Source organism: Podarcis raffonei, chromosome 13 (assembly GCF_027172205.1).
Source record: "Podarcis raffonei isolate rPodRaf1 chromosome 13, rPodRaf1.pri, whole genome shotgun sequence".
Taxonomy (NCBI): Eukaryota; Metazoa; Chordata; class Lepidosauria; order Squamata; family Lacertidae; genus Podarcis; species Podarcis raffonei.
Window position 1 is genome coordinate 45,128,642 of NC_070614.1, and position 17,249 is coordinate 45,145,890.

General features: G+C 47.2%; 1 protein-coding gene across 1 annotated transcript in view; it reads left to right on the forward strand.

Annotated features, from left to right (window-relative positions):
- Positions 1-10,028: 10,028 nt before the first annotated feature.
- LOC128399614 (vigilin-like) overlaps positions 10,029-17,249 on the forward strand; it is a 53,541-nt gene continuing 46,320 nt past the window's right edge. Inside the window, exon 1 of the mRNA XM_053361231.1 lies at positions 10,029-10,274. The gene's annotated coding sequence lies outside the window, so the exon portion shown is untranslated. The remainder of the gene's footprint in view (positions 10,275-17,249) is intronic.

The following is a 17,249-nucleotide window of genomic DNA, read 5'->3' on the forward strand; positions in this document are numbered from 1 at the left end:
TGAGGATTTCTCCCCAGATAACCTTTCTACTGGAAATCTAGCACATCATGGTATCTGGACCTGCTTGGCCATTCTAGTTGGGTTTGCTCTCATGGCAACCTCGCTGGAGATCTTTTCTTTTCCCGTTTTTAAAATCAGTGAGCAACCATTATCAACGTTAAGCTTTAATGACTTGCCCGAGGCCTCGCAGTAAACCTAGACCAACTTTCTCCCGCTTCATGCCCTCTGGGTGTTGTTAAACTCCAATGCCAAGCAGCCCCAGTCAGATAGCCAATGGTCAGGGATAGTGGGAGCGCAGGAGGTTGACCTAGGTAGTCCCTAGCCAAGAACCATGCTGTTTTCTTAGGTGGTCAAAGATACAGGCCATCTTTCTCCCAGAGTTTCTCTTGTTTGCTGCCATCTGTTGTCCAACATTCCACCAGGAGATACAGTCTGACCAAGAAGACCCAATGGTCCAATCCAAGATGGCAGAAGAAAATGGCTGACTGGTTAGAGGATTCAGTTCAGTGTCTAATACAACAAGTCTGGCTCAGACATATGTTTTGAACGTCTCCTTCCTGAGGCAGTCGTCGCATTGCTGCTGACAGCAGCTGTCCATCCTGTTGCCCAAACTCCGAACACGGCGTACCTTCCGTTTGGAAACCTGGCCTCTGCGTTTCTCTGCCATCCTCAGCTCCATCTGAGCCTCCTTGTTCTTCTCCTCCTCGGCCAAACGGCAGATGCGGACAGCGCCTTCCAGGGTGAGCCCGTCCTCTTGGAGGAGCTGCTGCCTGGCCAGGCCGTCTCGGCAACCCAGCACGACTTGATCCCGCACCAGGGACTCCCGCTGGGCCCCGAAGTTGCAAAAACGGCACTTGCGCTGCAAGTCAGCCAGGAAATCTTCCAGCGACTCGTGGGGCTCCTGGAAGCGGGTGCGGAAGAGGAAGCGCTCATAGGCCTCGCTGCGGCGCGGCACGCAGTGTCTTTCGAAGCGGGCCAGCACCACCTCAAAGTCTTCTTCTTCCGCCGGGTCCAGCTGGAAGGAGTTGTAGACCTGCAAGGCCTCTGGCCCAGCCACCGTCAAGAAGAGGGCCACTTTTTGGTCGCTGGGCCACTGCGCCGCGCCCGTCGCTTTCATGTAGAGGAGGAAACGTTGCTTGAAGAGCGGCCATGTCTCTTCCAAGTCCCCGTTCATCTTAAGGTCTCCAGGAGGCACCAACAAAGCCATTTGGAGATGGACAGATGCTACGTTAGAGAGATGCCTTGCTGCCGGTATATCGCTGGAGGTTATGTCCAAAGTAAGGAGGCTGCTGTTGCACTGCTTTGCACACCAGCATCAAGCTCCTATTTGTACCTCCCGTCGGGCGCGAAGTGATGAATCACTGGGCAACCATGCAGGGCAGGCAGCAACTCGCCGCCTTGGTTCTCATCCCAGCTTTGTCACTCCAGGGCAGGAGTTGATGAGACTGAATGTACCCATCTGGGAAAGGAAGGGACTCACCAAACAAAGCTTTACATGAGCTGCCGCTTAAAGGCCATTAGATGACAGCTCTCCACCGCCACATTCTCCGACTTCTGCCTGAGGCTGCAGCAGGATTCCCAAGGATAACCCTGTGCATGGGGCCTCCTGAGTAAGCAATATTTGCTGGTTGCACACAGCGACGGGCTTAGGGACCTGAGCTGCGTACATATTTTAATGTATTTAATGCATTTAATGTATTTAATGCTTTTAACACTTGATTGGGAGCCGCCCAGAGTGGCTGGGGAAACTCAGCCAGATGGGCGGGGTATAAATTATTATTATTATTATTATTATTATTATTATTATTATTATTATTATTATTATTATTTTAAAGCATATGGCTTCCCCCAGAGAATCCTGGGAACTGTAGTTTACCTTTCACCGAGCTACAGTGACCAGCACACTTAACAAACTACAGTTCCCAGAATTCTTTAGAAGAAGTTATGGGCTTTAAATGTATAGCGTCTATGCAGCCTTAGGCGATCCCCCGGGGACAGCAGCATTAGCGGTGTGGAAATGCAACAGTAAAAAAGGATTCATACAGTTCGTCTTCACTCGTAAAAGCTGGGAACTGTGTCCTGCTGGGTTAACTATGTCTTCTTCTTAATGCACGGGAAAATTGGCAGCATCGGCGTCTGTTGAACAAGCTGGGTGTGGGCGTACATGTGGGTGGGTGGATGAGAGAGAGAACGCTTGCAATCAGATCTATGCATGCAGACTTAATCTCTTGTATGACAAGAATAAATCATGAATGCACCAGAATCACAACGTGGGCTCTAAATATAAGTGAAAAATAAAAGATGTTCCAAAGTGAGAGCTTTTCAGCAGCGGAAAAGGACTCCCTCGGAAGGTGGCGGACTCTCCTTCCTTGGAGGTTTTTAAGCAGAGGCTGGATGGCCATCTGCCATGGATGCTATAGCTCAGATTCCGCCATTGTGGGGGGTTGGACTACATCAGGGTTTGGCAAAGTTTTTGTGGCTTGGGACGGTTCACGGTCCCACAGACACCGCGGTGGGCCGGAGTGTGTGTGCATGTGCACGCACGCATGCATGCGCAAACGCTATTTCCGGCGCGGAGGAGGCGTGTGCAGCTACCCATTGGCTGCAGGAGCTTGCTGCAGCCAATGGGAAGCCGGTCAGCGTCACGGAAGGCGGTCCCCACTCCGCTCCGTGCCAGTTTAGCGCGGCACATGGGAGCCGGCCGAGCGGGTGGCGGGGGTCCATGGGCTGGTTAAACGACCCCCATGGGCCACTTGTGGCCCATGGGCCTTAGGTTGCCGACCCCTGGACTAGATGACCCTCCAACTCTACAGTTCTCTGAAATGGAGGCAGGGAGTGATGGAGATTGAGATGGGCAAATCTGTCAGTTTCATTTTCTCCTTTTTTCCAGTCCTAAATTTGGTTTGCCCTGTTTCCATATTTGTGACTTTAAAAAAATTATATATGAACATTCATATACAGTTTCATTTCAGGTTCTCATATATGCATTTTTATCTGCCATTCCGCCTAGTAGATGCATACACTAGGGAAAAGTACATACACAAATGTGTATATGAAGAAAAATTGGCATGAGAATTTCCACCTAAAGGAATGCGATCTTTGTACAATGTAGTCGCACTAATATTTTTGCTTCCATTTTTCACTACAATAAGCATTTTTGCATGCATTCTTAGGTGGGAGAACAGCGTCGTGAAATTTATAGAAGAGTCACTTTGGAAAGAGAGCCCTTTATTTCAGCTGCATATTGGTTCAGGAAATGTTAAATTGGTGGTTCACATTAAAAGGGGAGGAACCAGATTCCTCCTGATGCTCCTTGCTTGGGCCGACATTTGGCTTTGGGGCTGGGCCTAGTTGCCCTATATCCCCAGGGTCCTGCCAGTCTTCAACAATCTACCTCCTCTGCTCTGTCCAATTCCAGTTGTTCTATGTGGGTGAAATATACTTGGAGTCGAGAGTGGATTTCATGCTCTTTATTCAGCTCATAGTGGTGAGGAGGAATGGAAGTTCCCCCACAATATCTGCTTTATATACATTATTTACACAATGGGCTGCACGTGATTGGCTAATTCTGGTATTCTCCTGTAGGCCAATCAGGTTGTGGATTCACTTCCACCTGGAGCTGGATTGGGTGACTCCTGCGGACCAATCATACTGCTGCATTTTGGATCCTATTGTTCTAGGACCAATCAGACTGCTGCATTTTGGATCCTATTCAACTCAGTACATAACAGTGGGGCTTCCCCCACAAATGATCCGAAAGCTGTACTTAGTATAAAATGATGTAGCCACAGTTCACCTTTCTGCCTGCTCAAAGATTTAAGTTGCCGTGTTCCTAGTGCCGAACTCCGAAGAGCCATAAAGCGAGCAACTCTCACCCTGCCTGCCTGTTTTATGGCTTTGTTTTTCATGTGTTCTCTTCCATCTGCTGCTGTAATTGCTCTCTCCGTTTTATATGCAATATATAACGAAATTTTAAAATATGCACGAAATAAATAAGCAAAGCGAGCAACTCCCTGGAGGGCAAAGGGAATGTAAGGAAGCGAAAATAGGAATGCAGGAGCAGCGATTTTAACAGTAATGAGCGGGAACAAATAAGGGACCCTGAAAAAAAGAAGAGGGAAGCAGGCATTGTTGGGATGCCATGGGGATGTGGCAGTTTTCAGGCCTATTTAAACCACCCACATTTTTTTGGTTTTTCAGTTTTATCTCATTGTATCCTATCTGTTTATCTATCTATCTATCTATCTATCTATCTATCTAGCATCTATCTATCTATCTACTTTACTATCTATCTAATCCCCTGGTCTCCTCGCTGGCCCAAATAGGACTAATTTAGCCAGCTAGCCCTGGTGATCATCTAATGTTTATTGGATGGATTTCCCCCCTAAATTGACTTTTGAATTCTGAATTTATTGTTATTCACGTTTTATACTGTATTTTATGCTGTTTTTTGTTGCATCAATTAAGTGTTTTAAATTTGTTGTTAGCCGCCCTGAGTCCGGTTTTCTGAACTGGGAAGGGAGGGTATAAATAAAAATTTATTTATATATTATTTATATTCCTTATCCTCACAATAACCCTGTGAGGCACATTTAGGCTGAGGGTTGGTGACTGGTCTTGTCGTCGTGCCGCTGCATAAATACATGAATACATAAATAATAATAAGAATAATGGAAATGAAATGAAAGTTAGAAAGGCCGCCTCAGGCCCTAATAGACAGTGAACAACAGGGTGTGAGTGTGTAATGTTTGTGTATGTGCATTTGCCCCTTCATTTGGAAGTCTTCCCTTCAGTCCTCCTAGGCCTACAGAGGCGACACAGCAGCGTCAACAGTCATTATCTTATTCCTGGCTCAGGATTCCCAGGCCCTGTTGAGTTATGTAATAGGCTGCTATCAGGCAGCTCCCATCTCCCCTCAGGGCTGAAGTTTAATTACAGGCCCTGTTAGGTGACCAAGCAACACGTGAGCCATACGCCAAACTGAATTCCACCTTCAGGCTGCCAAGTCTTGGGTTCAGTTCTTCCATGATGGAGAACAGATGGGGCTGAGTCAAACCCTGCTCATGCTTAAGAATAAAGCTGTGTACATACCGTACATTTACGGTTCACCTCCCCTCCCCTACCACGAATCCTGAAAACTGAGGTTTATCCCTCAAAAAAACTGCAATTCCTAGGATTTGAGGGTGTGCACGCTTTAAACGTATACAGCCAGAGGCTGAATCTACACAGATATAAAAAAACGCTGTGAAAATGCTTTTTAAAAAAATGTTGTAACATATACAATGGAACCTTGGAATCCATTCCAGAAGTCTGTTTGACTCCCAAAACGTTCAAAAAAAGACAAGGCACAGCTTTTGATTGGTGCAGGTGCCCTGGAAACAATAGTCGACCACTGCATCGGATGTTTGGCTTCCGAAAAAAGTTGAAAACCGGAACACACACTTCTGGGTTTTCAGAGTTCAGGAACAGATTCGTTCGTCAACTAAGCTGTTCGAGAACCAAGGTTCCACTGTATATGCACAGGCATATACATATATACTGTATATTCCACTGTATAGGCACAAGCAGAGGGCCTTCTCGGTAGTGGCGCCCGCCCTGTGAAACGCCCTCCCATCAGATGTCAAAGAAATTAACAACTATTTGACGTTTAGAAGACATCTGAAGGCAGCCCTGTTTAGGGAAGTTTTTAATGAGTGATGTTTTAATGTATTTTTAATCTTTTGTTGGAAGCCGCCCAGAGTGGCGGGGGAAACCCAGCCAAATGGACGGGGTATAAATAATAAATAATAATAATAATAATTATTATTATTATTATTATTATTATTATTATTATTATTATTATTACCATGAGCTCATCAGCGCTATCTAGTGCCACATTTGTATAATGCACTTAAAATGCACTTATTTTCGGCCGTATAGCTGAGCCCAGAGTCTTACGGGAAAATACAGGCAGGGCGTTCAGTTCTGCTACAGAAAATATCAAAGGCTTTAAGATAAATGGGATCAGAGCGCGCTCACAAATTTGGACCGCTTCCCTCACTCACCAGAGTAGAGTCTTCAGATGATAAGCACAGTTAAGCTCTGAATCTGAAGGTTGGCTGCAGTTGTAAACAAATAAATCTCAGCATGGAAAGGACCGCTGGCTGGTTCACAGACCATGGGTGTTGCTATGCCTGAGATCTTCCGGTTCCTAATCCACAAGATGGGGCAAGGGGAGTCACTAGATTTTGCAGGTTCCAAGGGCTGGGAATCACAAAGGTGATCTCACGTTCAGTCTCTAGCATCTCCACATAGGGTTGGGAAGCACCCCTGTCTGAAAGCCAGCAAGAGCTGCTACGGATTAGGGAAGATCTGAGATGGGGAATTTGTAGCCCTGCAGATGTTGGTAAGACTACAACTCCCATCATCCCTCACCATTGCTGGCTGGAGCTTATAGGAACTGTAGTCTAATGCCTGCCGATCCACAGGTTGCCCTTTCCTGATGTAGACAATATTGAGTCAGATGGGCCAATGGCCTGACTTGCATAAAATAGTTTCCTTTTGCCAGGAAGATAGAATATGACCTAGAACTCTTTGGTTCATCCTGGTCTCCCTACCCCATAAGTTAATGGTTTGTGTCCAACACTAGACCTACTTGGAACAGACCCATTCAAATTAATGAATCTGAGGTAGGCTAGGTTCATCAATAGGCCTACTCTGAGTAGGATTGGGTTGGTCAACATCTTGCAAGTTGGTTCCAAGAAGGGCGCTTGGCTTCGTTCCCAGAGATCCTGGGATATTCAGCCACGTGGCTGAACTTGTAGTAGCTCATAGCACCTCTGGAAGTTCAGTGGCAGAGTGTTATGCTTTGATTACAGGAGGTCCCAGGTTCCAATCCTGACATCTCCAACTAAGCAGAGGGAAGAAATGAATTTGGTTTGCATCTTAATGTGAACGTTCTGAGCCTGCATTTCTCAGGCCTCAAAGACCGCATCTGTCCATATGAGCCAACCTGGACTTTGCAATCTTCATTGGAGCCCCTTCTTTGTGAGCATTCTGGAGGGTGGCATTTTCTGGTTCACCATTGGGGGAACCTGGTACCATCATCTTTAGGCACCAGGCAGACATTTTGCCCTATAATCAGGCCTTTGGCCTCTAACTACCTGTGGCGTTTTAGTGTGAGTGGGATGTTTTTAATACATTTTCCCCTGGGTTTTAACCTATCTATGTAGTGTTTTTTGTTTGTTTGTCTGTTGTTTTGTTGTTTGTTTGTACAGTGGTACCTCAGTTTTCGAACATCTTCATTGACAAATATTTCGGTTTTCAAACGGCGTAAACCCAGAAGTAAATGCTTCAGTTTTCGAACACACCTCGGAAGTCAAACATGCCACATGGCTTCCATATTGAGGCTTCCGCATTGAGTTTTCGGTTTTCGAATGTGTCAGAACTCAAACGGTCTTCCGGAACTGATTACGTTTGAAAACTGAGATCCCACTGTAAGTAGCTTTGAGTTGCCTTGTGCGAGAAAAAGCAACGAACAAATATAATAAAACCAATAAACAAAACGAAATGTGTCTGTATCTGTTCTGAATTTGAAATTGTTTTTAATTGTGTTCCTATATGGATTTTTTTTATAAAAAAAACACAATTTGTATATATGTGGGGGGATCAGTTTTGTTGTTTTTACTGTGAAATCACTTTGGAGATATTTTACAGAAAGGTAATTCGTAAATTGAATCAAATAAAAACAAACAAACTTGTAACAGTCTTTTTGGGGCCAGCCTAAAGAGCTGAGGTTATATTTGCCAGGGAAGAGTGCCTTCTGTCAGACTGTCCTCATTTACATTAACACTTTTCCTTGAGGAAAACCCTCAGGGTTTTCTCCTCTTCCTTTTCTTAATCTCCAGCATTGTCATCTTCCTAAGAAACTTCCTCATTGCATTTCCTCATTCCCTAGTTTCCCACCTGCTCAGTGAGGCCATCAACACATCACATGACTTGTTTGCATTACGTCTGAGCTGTGGCCACCCCTTTATTTGAAAACAAAAAAAAACAGATTTTAGAGATTTCTCCAGATTTCCCCCTCAGCTTGGTGGCTGCTCCCTCTAATTCAGCTGCTGATTTCCCCCTGGCTGCAGGGTTGTGTTACAGCCTCTAGGTGTCACTGTGTTCCATTAAAAAATATGAATCACTAGAAATTTTTCTGGAGCACAAGCAATGCTGCAAGATTGTGGCAGGAGTGATACGGATGATAGGAAGCCATCATTAGCCTGAATGTATCACCCTCTCCAACATCTGGGATTACCTTTCTCATGATTACGTCAAAGAATGACCCCTGCCACTGAATGCAGTTTCTGTGAAACTCACTGCTATAGGATTTGATTATGGCTGCCACCATAATAGGCTTTTATTTTAAGGACCAGTTGGCTATGATTAGAGCAAGAAGCCTCTGTACTTACAAACAGCATAGCTATGATTTCCTGATGGGAGGAACAAAGCAGCAGCTCTTATCATTGTGTCTTGTTTATGAGCTTCCTCAGGGCAGCTGGCTGGTCAGTGTGAAAATCGTACCTAGTGGGGCTTAGTTCTGCGTACAGCACAAAATACTCATTTTAGTTAACATAGTATCCCACTCCCAAGGCATTTCTCAGGGTAAACGAAAACAATTTTATATTGTGCAATAGGAAACACTTTTAAAAATGCATTGCAGTAAATATCTCATCTGAGAGCCTACGAAAAGAATAAAATCAATTTTAACATGTCTGAGGAAGTAACAAGGATTTTAAAATTTGTATGACAATGGGAAGAGATGGGGTGTAGATTTTGCCCAAGACGGAAACATGCAGTTGTGGTGCCATCACATCAAAGGTCCTGCCAATCTGATCTTAACAAATGACAGGCCAGAAAACAGGTGGTGGTGATCTTAGGGATCCAGTAGGTTTGTATGAGTGCAAACAGACCTTCAGATAACTTGGTAATATATTGTCCTGGGGGGGGGGGGAATGGTTCTGTCTTTTTGCATTCAGAGGGCAGGAGAGGAATGAAAAGAGAAACTCTCCAGAAGTATCCTGGATTCCTTTATTTCTTAAACATATAACAGAACTAATGAAATATTCCACCACTTCAAAGAATGAAAAATTGAACATGGCCAGGTAAAGAGATGAAATTATCACGCACACACACAACATTTGTGCAAAAGAGCTAACACAGTAATTCAGTGCCTTGCACCATCTGGCAGGGTTAATAATAAGATGCAGTTAATATTTGATCCTAAATATCAGGGAGAATGCAGGAGTTGGTGCTGAAGGCAACCACGTTTTTTTTGGAAAATAATGCCAATAATATTAATAGATTAAATGGCTAGCGGTTTGCTGTCGTTTCCTAACACCCAAAGCCAGCTGCCCGAAGCAACCACTTCACTCCATCTAATGGTAGGGCCGGCCCCTTAAATTTGTGCACTAAAGAAAATCGTGTTCAAAGCGCCTAACACTACACAGAAGGCACAGTGTGTCAAGTTCTCTCGCCACTTCTGGTTCCCAATTGAGCACGCTGTGCTACCATGGCAAAGCCAACCGTTAGGGCTAGAGCGGCTTCCCCCACAGACTTTCAAAAGCTTCAAAATAGACCCCGTGACGCCTCCTCTCAGAAACTTTTTAGGCTTGTTATCAGCTGTCCCCGCACATAGCAACCTCTCTAGCGGCCCGCCACGTGCTTCCTGCCCCGCATATGGCTACCTTCGGAACCGCAAAACGCCGGAAGTCAAGCCTGCGCGCCAACTTTCCTCCGTATCTCTAGGCGTTGGGAGGGGGGAAGAGAGGGGAGGGCGCCCGAAGAAGAGCCGGGAGCGCGCGCCCTCTCTGTACCTGGCGCATGCCTACATTCAACTCGAGGCTCGCTCGCGCCTGCGCGCTGGGGCCCGAGCCGCGGGCAGGGGTGGGCGGTCCTCGCGCCGCCGTGACCGCGGATTGGCCCCGGCGCCGAAGTGGGCGGGGAGAGGAGGCGGTGCACTATTTAAGGAGGCTCGGAGGGCGGGGACGGGGAGGCGTGTCCGAGCCGCGCTCCTTGTCAGTCGGCGCCGGGAAGCGGCAGGGGGCGGAGGCTGCGGCAAGAGCAGCAGCAGCGGCGCCGGCGGTGGAGGAGTCGGAGCAGCCTCCACCACCCGCCTCCCCCTCGCGGCTTCTTCTCCTTCTCCATCCCCTCCTCCTCTTCCTCCCGGCCTCGGCGGCGGCCGCCGCAACCACCGCCACGCTGAGCCTCCAGCAGCGGGACTCGCCGCCACAGCAGCAGCAGCGCAGGTGAGGCGGCGCGGGGGAAGAGCCTGGTCCCTCCGCCGGGGCCTGGCCGCAGAGAGGCCGAGGGATGCAGTGCGAGGGGAGCGAGGCTGCAGGGAGCACGCAGGGCAGCCAGGGATTTTGGGGTGGGGGTGAGTCTGGGGGGGGGCTCCCTTGCAAAAAAAAATAGAGATGGGGATGCTCGTTATATGTGGTCTTCTGCAAGAGCAGGTGGAAGGGAAATTGCAGAGGTGTGGTGGGGATGATATCTGGGGGTCTGATATAGGGATGAGCAGTAGAGAGGCTTGAAGGGATGTGGGGTGGGCAGGCGGTGGGGTGCCTCGAAAAGGTGTAGGGGGCCAGTGATGGCGTGGCGCTGGCTGTGAAAGGAAAGCGGGGGGCTCTGCTTTGGGTGTCTCCACCAGAGAGGGGACTAAAGGGATGTGGGGTGGGTGGGGGGTCCATGTAGCGATGCCCACCAGGGAGGTTCGGAGGGGTTTGAAGGGCGTTAACATGGGGTGGGGGGGAGAGCGCGGGCCTGTCGAGCAGGTGGGGTTGAAGGGATATAGAGGATAGTATAGGGTGACTGTGGTGTAAAGGGGTTTAAAGGGAAAGGAGAGGGGGCTGTGGTGTTGGAAAGGGGGTCCAGGAGAATGGGGAGGCTAGATCAAAGAGCCCCACTAAGAAATTATGGGGGTTTCTTAAGCAGCCAGGGCTGAAAGGAGATTGGGATGCACAGAGGTGTTGGCATGGCTAGCTGCAGCGAAGGGGAGGGCAGTTTGTTGTGGATGAGCTGTAATTCCCAGGATTCTTCAGTTTTTTAAAAAAATATTGGAAGTTTCCAGCATTTGTTGACCCTTGGGGTATGAGGCAAAATGTAAAAGCATGATTCTCCTCATTTTTGTGTGTGTGTGAGAAACTACCCTGCCCCACTTTCAGTGTTTTGCTTTGGCCCCCTGCCCCCATAACATTTCTACAGATGCCCCTGGGTGAAAGGTGAGTGGGGGGAATTGGGGGTTTCCCAAAAGTTAGGTCTGATATGGGGAAACTGCTGCAGGTAAGTGGAGATTAGGGTGATGGAAACAGGGTAGGCAGCGATATTGGGGTATCTTTCATTGCGTGAGGGGGTTCTTCACCCGAGAGCGATAACAGCAGATACACGGGTACAGTGGGATGCTGAGAGAAGCATGTGCATGTGTGAGATAGCAGGCAATTAATGGTGAGGGGTTCAGGGCACCATTGGGAAGAAAGGAAGATAATGTAGGCTTAGGTTGACTCTGCATAAAATAGGGTGTTTTTTTAAGCTGTGGGAAATGGATTGTGGCAGTAGAGAGGTATGATAGGGCATTTCAGATATGGCTGTGAAAATAGTGGCAAGGGGCCCTAAGGTGGTGGTGTGTTCCTTGAAGGCTGTTGTGAGAGATTAGCTTTGAAACAAGAATAGATAAAAATGGGGAATAAGATGCTGACTGCACAGTTGGAATGTGGGGACTTCACTAAGAGGATGAATAAGCTTTTTTGTGGCCTTATCCTTCAGCATAATGCAGGTATCTTCAGCCTTAAGCCCAGCACCCATTTTTAACCCTAACATGCACCTGGAGGCCCATTTCTTCATCTTTTACCATACATTGGCATGCAATGGGCTACGTTCAAGCTACACTAAAGCCAGAGGTTTCTGCATTTGCATGCATCCATCTAGGCAAGTGAGAAGCACTGTCACAATTCGAGGACTCATCAAGCCAGGCAGAAGTGCACAAGGAAGGCGCAGAGCATGGATGGTGAGTGGGTGTGGCTTGTACTAGAGGCCTGATGAAAGCCTGGAGAACTGCATTCAGCCCCTGGGCTTGAGGTTCCCCATCCCTCTTTGCTATTGCGATCACAGACTTTATCTGCTCCCATCAAGAGGACTAGAAGAATGGGGAAATAAACGGTCTTGGAGAATGCATGGAGGAGAATAGTGCCAAGCCAAACTCTCTCCCTTTGACTGTTACGATAACTACTAAATTTGATGCCTGTTGCCTTAACAGTTCTGCATTTACTCCGAGGATGGCTTTGGCCTACTCTTAGTGTTGGTTACTGTAGTTTGTAACCCATTCAGGTCAAGATTGACTGTATGGATTGCTATAATTCTTACCCCGATTTCATATGCATCTATCGTCTATCTCTGGGGCAAAAGCTAATGTGCGTGGAAATAAAAACCTTGGCGGGACATAGAAATTCACCTGAGTGTGGAGGGACTTGCAGAATGCTGGAGACACACAGACTATTAAGACAAGCTTGAGTTCCGAAATGTGCAGCACTTGTTTCGACATTCACTTCTCAAAGGTACAGGATGAGGTGCCTCCTGAGTGAGGGTTATCTTAAATCTTCATTCCCATTAATTTATATCTATATGCTATGATTAAGAAGATTTATACACTGCTTGATTTTTTTAAAAAAGTTGAAATGGTTTGCAAAAATAGTAAATAAAATACAACAATTTTCAATAAATAGTTAAAAATATTACTGAAGAGCATTCAGAAGATAGTTAACATCAACAGTAGCTGAAAAGAGATAAAGCACATGTAACTTAATGTCTGGACAGGCATGCCTAAACAAAAATGTTTAAGCAGGTGCCAGAAAGAGCACAGGGAAGGTATTGGCCTGATGTCAATTGGCAGGGAGTTCCAAAGTGTATGTGCTGCTACACTTAAAGATAAATTTCTTACAAATGCACAATCAAGTATTATGCAGCACCTGTAACAGTGCCAGTTTTGCAGATCAAAGCAGAAAAGTGGTTATATTTCGGACATGGCAATCCTGCAAGTGAAGTGGTCCCAAGCTATTAAGGACTTTACCTATTAAAGGCTGTGGTGTGGTGTAGTGGTTAAGAGCAGTAGACTCGTAATCTGGTGAACCGGGTTCGCATCCCCGCTCCTCCACATGCAGCTGCTGGGTGACCTTGGGCTAGTCACACTTCTCTGAAGTCTCTCAGCCTCACTTACCCTCAAAGAGGGAAAGGAGATTGTTAGCCGCTTTGAGACTCCTTTTTGTTTAGTCGTATCCGACTCTTCGTGACCCCATGGACCAGAGCACGCCAGGCACTCCTGTCTTCCACTGCCTCCTGCATTGAGACTCCTTAGGGTAGTGATAAAGCGGGATATCAAATCCAAACTCCTCCTCCTCTTTCTTCTTCTATCCAGACAGGCTCTTGCTCCTCCCAGCTACCACGCTGCAGCATTCTGCACTAGCTGCAGCTTCTGGGTCCAGCTCAAGGGAAGCCCCACATTGCAGTAGTCCAGTCTTGAAGTCACCAGTTCCTGTACCACTTCGGTCAGACTCTTGGTCCAGGAACAACTGTAACTTCTGTACCATTTGAGATGTGCTGGGGCTGGCATATGACTCTGCTTGTTTGAGGATGGGAGTTATTGTGAAACAGAAGCAGGTCTTTTTGCTCTAATATGCAGAGCTTGGTGGAGATCACGGATCCCTAAAAGTGATTCAAAGATGGCCATGATAGTGTGTCAGGGTTTCTGGGGGGTTTTTTGGCAGTCAGGTGTTCTGCCACGCCTCCTGCTTTCCCTCCGTTCCACCTAGGCCTCTGGGATGGAGGGTAGCTGCAGAGGTGAAAACCACTTGTGGGAGATGCTAGAATTGGAGCAGGCTCTCCAGCCTAGTCTAATCGGTGGCTGGAGCTTGCGGAATCCTCCCCTGAGATCCAGTGGTGGAAAAACAAGCCAGGGAGAGATACTCTCTTGGGAGAAGAAAGGCCAAATGGTTCTTCACCTTCACTTAAATTGCAGAGAGATGGTCCCAGTCATGCTACACATTTAAAGTGTACCACTTTAACAGTTAGGAGGGTTATGGGAACTGTAGTTAGTTAAATTACAGTTCCTGTGATCCTTCATAGCTGTTAACGTGGCATAAGAGTGATTTGAATGATTGGGGTGGCTATTCAGAGCCCTGGGAAGAAGGAACTGCGGGCATGGGAATTTTTTTTTTAATTATCAGCTTGGGAAATGCTACCTGGGTTAAAGTATAGATCACCTTGATTTGTGGTATCTGGTGTTCCCCTATCTCCATATAAGCAACCAAGCATATCCACAGTAGGGTCTGAGCTGGCAGTGAATGGCATGGAGAGGGAATCTTGAGGGTGTGTCAGTGTTGAGTAGCTTGATGAAAATGTCAACCCAATGTGCGGCAGCTCTGGAAAACGCACATTCCCTATTCTACTTTACAAATCTGTGGTGAGGCTGCATTTTGAATTCTGCATGCATGTCTGGTCACTGTTCATTTAGAAGGAGCTGGAGAGGACTTTTCAGCAAAGAGGAACAAAAAATGATCTACAGGTTGGAGCCTCTTCCCCCATAGAAGAAAGGTCACATAACATTTGGGGATTTCTAGGTTAGTAGAAAGGCATGTACGTAGGGGAAGCATGATACAGGTGTGTGAAATTAAGCATAGTCTAGGACAGGGGTCGGCAAGGTTTACGTCATCTGGGCCGGTTCACTCCAGCAGAGATCTCTCAGGGGACCGGATTGCACAAGCACGTGATTTCTGGTGTCTGCGCATGTGCAGACGTGATTTCCGACACTGCGGAAGCAAGTCCCGTGCGCTGCACTAAACTGGTGCAGTGAAGCACGGGGAGTTGCTGAGCGGCTGGCTCAATTCAGGGGCGGCTCGTGGGCCAGTTAAGCGACCCCCCTGGGCTGCTTGTGGCCCATGGGCCTTCGGTTGCTGACCCCTGGTCTAGGAGGAAGCAGATGCGGAGACTTCTTTCTCTCATTATTCCGGAACTCAGGGACCCACATTGAAGCTGAATGTTGGAAGAGTCAGGCCAGACAAGAAGAAAGTACCATTTCATGCATTGCGCAGTTAAACCGTGAAATTTGCTCCCTCATGAGGCTGTGATGGCCACCGACTTGGGTGCCTTTAAAAGGGAATTGGACAGATTCACAGAGGAAAAGGCAGTTAGTGGTTACTAGTCATACAGCCTCCAGGACCACGAGGCAGCAAGATCCTGAATACCAGTTGCTGGGGAGCAACTGCAGGAGAAGGCGTATAGTGCTCCTGTCCTGCTCACGGGAGACCTATAGGCATCTGGTCGGCCGCCTTGAGGGCAGGATGCTGAACTGGAGGGACCTTGTGTCTGCTTCAGAAAGCTTCTCTTGGGTACGTATCCATGGGCAACTCTTGCAAAGTGTCCTCTTGGGGACTCTTCTTCTTCTTCTGGGTGGGTGGGGAGGAGATGGCTGTTCTTAGGTAATATTATATTTGCTGTGGCAGCTGCTGGATGTGCCATCCCAGCATGGACTTGTTACCTTTGCACAGACCTCCTCAAAGATGCTGAAGTAGCCTGCCACTCATTTTTGTTTGCTAATAAGGTTAGGTGAGATTGGGATAGTGTCCTTGTAATTTGTCGATGGGAATTCTGAGTGCCTTATAAAGCGAGGCTGCCTCTCTCTGGGGGTAGGAACCAGGGGAGCTAGATGAGCTGGGGGAAACCTCCTTGCTGGCAGTCTTAGGCCAGCCTTCCTCAACCCGGTGCTCTCCAGATGTTTTGCAGTACAACTCCCATCAATGAGTATTGATGGGAGTTGTAGCCCAACTGGAGAATTTGAAGTACACAATTACAGGAGAGCTAGACGAGTTACAAGTAGTGGCTTTAGATTGTTGTTTCTCCCCAGTCCCCAATGGCTCCCGTATTTAGAGTGTTACTTGGTTGCAATGGATTGGGTACCATTTCCCAAAGATGTTCCCTCCACTTTCAGAGCTATATATTTCTGTATGCTGTTCGGGGATTCGAAAGCTCTATTGCATAACAAATACTTTCTGCTAGTTGTGGAGCATGAGGCCTGCTCTAAAGTAAAAAATTCTGATAAATCTCCACCACTCTGCCTTGAATTTCCCCTCCATTTCAAGCTTGAAATGGTACATCCCTATGGACTAGGAACTTGAAGTCTGCTGCTTGATGCAAACTGGGATTCAGGCCCCTCCAGGGAGAGCCATGCATACGCAAGACAGTTGAAGCAAGACAGTTGAAGCCACCGCTTTGTTGATGCTAAGCAGGTCTAGGCCTGGTCAGTGCCTGGAAGAGAGATTTACATCACTTTGGGTTCCATGACGGAAAAAAGTGGGATAAAAATGTAAGAAAATAACTGTCTGAAGGTGGAATGGCTGTTGACTCTCCACCCCACCCCCCTTGGCATGAGGTCAAAACAAAGAGGGAATAGCCAAGCTGGAATCCTTAGCAAGACAGCTGAGCAAACAGTACCAAAGTGAAGTATTTTGCTACGGAAGTTAATGTGTGGAGTAAATCACAGCCTTTTTTTTTTTTTTTTGGAAAGAGTGATATAGAGGCATATGGTGTTTCTACAGCCTGAACTGGCCTGTGCCCATAGGCTAGTGTGCAGAGAATTGTTCTGAGGCTTTGGATAAATGGGTTCTTCTGGCAGCATTGACACCTGCCAGCTAACTGCTGGCATCTCTTTCAGTTCATTGTGGGTAGGTGTTGTGCTGATTTTTGTGCTTGAGCGCTGAGGAGTGTTTTGGGGGGAAATGCGGGCTTCTGGGCCACTGCATCCAAATACCTGTCTTATCCTAATATGCTTTGCCTGCTCCACACAAGATGTGCATCTGCTTGTTCTGCTGTTGCTCACAGGAGCCTTTGCCAAGCTGGTGCCCTCCCCAACATTTTAGGGCGCAACTCCCCGTCATCCCTGACCACTAGCTATGATGGCTGGGACTGTAGGACTTGCAATCCCATAACATCTGCAAGGCATGGGATGGGGAGTTGGTTTGCACAATGGCTGGCCCATGCGTATGAGGAGGAGGAGATGAGTTTACTCACCCCCAAAAGGATATGGTAGCGTTAGAAAAGGGGCAACTGAAATGATCAAAGGGAAGGTGGCAGTGTCAGGGACTTTTTTTAGTTCAGAGAAAAGGAGAGTTAAGAGGTGACATGGCAGAAGTTTATAAAATTATGCATGGCGTGGAAAACATTGATAGGAAAAAGTTTTT